This window comes from Taudactylus pleione, unplaced genomic scaffold, assembly GCF_031769625.1.
Source record: "Taudactylus pleione unplaced genomic scaffold, aTauple2 ptg001607l, whole genome shotgun sequence".
Taxonomy (NCBI): domain Eukaryota; kingdom Metazoa; phylum Chordata; class Amphibia; order Anura; family Myobatrachidae; genus Taudactylus; species Taudactylus pleione.
The window spans coordinates 302367-305945 of record NW_028286004.1 but is presented as its reverse complement, the minus strand read 5'-3'; the positions used below and the strand labels follow the sequence as shown (position 1 = coordinate 305945).

Here is a 3579-nt window from a genome sequence, read left to right as displayed (position 1 = left end):
GGGGTCATGGAGATGGCTGTTTGCACTATGGCAGAGTTCTGTCGGTCATTTGCACGACGCGGCCACCAGGAGCAAGGAGAGGCTGGACGCTGGGTTACAGCTGAATCAGCGGCAGCCACGTGTAGGACGCGGCCAGCAGAGCGGAATGACGTCAGCACCCAGAAGACAGTGCAGCGAACACTGCGCAAGCGCCCGCCCGTCACTAGGGTCAGAGGGCTATTAAAATGGCACCACACACCGGAGAAGACATCAGCTGGGAGTTCTGCCGAGTGAAACTAATTGCAGACATGGAGCAGCAACAATAACAGCCTTCCCCCCCAACAGCTGATTAGCGCCCAGATGGGGTAAGTCCTGATTAGATGGGTGCAAATGTTTGTTTTAGTTTAGTATAGGTATAGTAGAAACTTTATCATTGTGTCTTCTGCAGTGTGCCTAGTTCTATGAAACATAAGAAGAGGCTTTCTAAGAAGAAACACATGAATTTAAAGTGTGCAGCATGTGATAGATCTTACTCTGGAAGTCAGGATATGGTGTTTTGTGATCTATGCAACATAAATCTCCACCTAGGCAAAGTCAGCAAGTGAATCAAATTCAGGAACTTATGGAGTGGATGAAAAGGTCTTTTGTATCGAAGGAGGAATTTTTAGCCATGCAGGGGCTTAAGAGATCAAGGTCTCAGACAAGTCTGGGATATGATGAGTTGGAGTCCTTTGAGCAGAGTGCTATGGAAGGATTGGAACAAATATCTAGTGATGAGTCTGGTGAAATTCATGAGGATACAAGATCGTTTTATATGGGTATCGTAGAGATGGTGTTAAAAAATATTTATAAATCTTTTAACTATAAAGCTGGCCACACACTAGACCAACTTACATCCAACCAGCCAACTTGTTGATTGGTTGGAATGAAAATCTGGTAAGGTATGGGAGTAAATGACAATCAGCAATTTGCTCCCAAACGCTGGAAAATGGACCAAAACTGTTGTTTGAGCAAATAGTTTAGATCAAACATTTAACAAACTTGTCTGACGACCATTTTCACCTGTTTTCTGGCATTTAGGAGCAAATTGATGACCTTCATTTACTCCAATACGTTACCACATTTTCATTCCAACCAATCAACAAGTTCGCTGGTTGGATGTAAATTGGTCTAGTGTGTGGCCAGCTTAAGGATTTACCTGATTAACAACAAGATATATTATTTGAGGATAGAGGAAAGAAGAATAGAGTTTTTCCTATACATAAGGTTATGAAGGAATGGCAGAATCTGGATAAAAGCTATTAGGGATGAAGATTTTCTTAAATGGTGTACTATCCCTAAAGTGGATGCTCCAGTAGCAGAAATGATATCTAAGACAACTATTCCTTTGGAAGATGGGGCTTCTTTTAAAGATACACTGGATAAAAGAATGGAGACCTCTTTTAAAAAAGGATATGTTGCCTCAACGGTATCTTTAAGAGCTGGTGTAGCTATTGCTTCCGTGTCAAGAGCTTTGATGTTAGAGTGCTAATATGCATGCGGACCTAGAAGAGAAGATTTCAAAACAGTATTTGTTAAAAAATCTGGAAATAATGCAAAGAGCAGTTGAATATATATGTGAAACTTTGGATGTGACAGCATTTACTGCAAGGTCAATGGCTAATGCAGTGCTTGCTAGGACAGACTATGGTTGCGTTCCTGGTTGGCTGATGCTCATTCAAAGAACAGACTAACAAATTTACCTTTTGAAGGATCATTGTTGATTGGAAATAAATTGGAGGCATTAATACAGAGGATAACATGTGGGATATCTACAAGGTTACCTCAAGATAGATATACAAGATATCAGGCTCAGACCTCTAAATAGCAGTTTAGGGAAGCACGAGGTTACAGACCAGGAAGACAGTACAATAGAAGATACTCATCAGGTATAACAAGGCAGTCATTTCGTCAAAACCAAGGGAGACCTTATGGAAAAAGACAATGACTATATTCAGTGTCAACTCAGATTTCCAGTAGTTGGCAGACTGCTGAAATTTGCGGAAATATGGCAAACTATTACCCAGGACAGATGGGTTTTGCAAATAGTCTCAAAAGGATATCAATGAGAATTTCAGAGAAGTTACCCAGAGAGGTCGGATTTTGGTCTCACAAGTTCCAATATCAGAACTAAAAGTTATGAGGGAAATTACAAAGAAGTTAATCAGTTTGCAAGCAATAAAACCAGTACCTCAGATGGAAAGAGGAAAAGGATTTTATTCTCAAATGTCTCTGGTTCTGAAAACATCGGGGCAGTTCAGAACAATATTAGATTTAAGAGACCTGAACAAGTTTCTTCAAAGTTTCGGATGGAAACTTTAAAAACTATCCTAATGGGGGTAAAGAGAGGAGATTTTCTAATGTCAGTAGATCTAAGAGACGCTTACTTTCACATTCCAGTTTGGCCTCAGCATCAAAGCTATTTAAGGTTTTGTATTCAAAACAGTCCAGTCATTTCCAGTTTACATGCCTACCATTCGGACTAAAATCATCTCCAAGGACTTTTACAAAGGTCTTATCAGTGATAATAGCTTATCTAGGAAAGCAGGGTTTAGCAATATGGCCATACTTGGACGACATCCTGATTTCAGGAAGAACCGCATCAGAGATAAGAAGCAATCGGGACAAGATTTTGGAAGTCATGCAGCTAAGTGGATGGATAGTAAACTGGGAAAAGAGCAGATTGATACCAGTACAGCAATTGCAGTTCCTGGGGGTACAAATAAATACTATCTGATACGAAATTACTCTGTCAGTAGACAGATTTGCAAATATTCAGAAAATGATTGGTCTGGTTTTAAAATGCAGAAGAATACAGTTAAGGATAGCGGTCTCTCAGCTGGGATTGATGTCTTCAACCATAGCGGTTATACCATGGGCAAGATGGCATATGAGGGATCTTCAGTGGAATATCTTAAAGTTTACCCGAAGAGGAATGTCCCTAAACCATTATGTAAGAGTGGAACAGAGAAATCCTTGATGTGGTGGAGGATGTTGACAAAATAACAAAGATCCACGTCATTAGCACAGTTGGAGTATCTAAGATTGACTACAGATGCAAGTTTAATAGGATGGGGAGCACCTCTATTAAATCTAATCGCACAGGGACAATGGTCTCCCCAGGAGAGGCTGCTATCATCAAATTTAAGAGAAATGAGAGCAGTCTGGAATGCAATGATGTATTTCAGAAAACGGATCAGAGGTTCTCATCTGAAGATTCTGTCAGACAATGTGACTGTTGTAGCCTACTTTAATCGTCAAGGGGGCACCAAGAGCAGAAGTATGATGGAGAAAGTAAGGAGAATTGTCTTGGGCGCAAAGATATCTTCAGTCCATCTCAGCGGTTCATGTTCCAGGGATAGAAAATATGACAGCCGATTTTTTTGAGTCGCAAGGAGATCATATCAGGAGAATGGGAGTTGCAGAAGCTTTTCAAGAAATAATAAGAAAATTTGTGGTGCCCGAGAGAGACTTAATGGCGACAAACAAGAATACGAAACTCCATCGGTTTTTCTCCAGGTACCAGATTGAAGGGACACAAGCAGTGGATGCACTATAAAT

At 40.5% G+C, this 3579-nt stretch overlaps 1 pseudogene; it reads left to right on the top strand.

Moving 5' to 3' along the window:
- Positions 1-339: 339 nt before the first annotated feature.
- Positions 340-1966, top strand: LOC148442128 (lamina-associated polypeptide 2, isoforms alpha/zeta-like; annotated as a pseudogene).
- The last annotated feature ends 1613 nt before the right edge of the window (positions 1967-3579 follow it).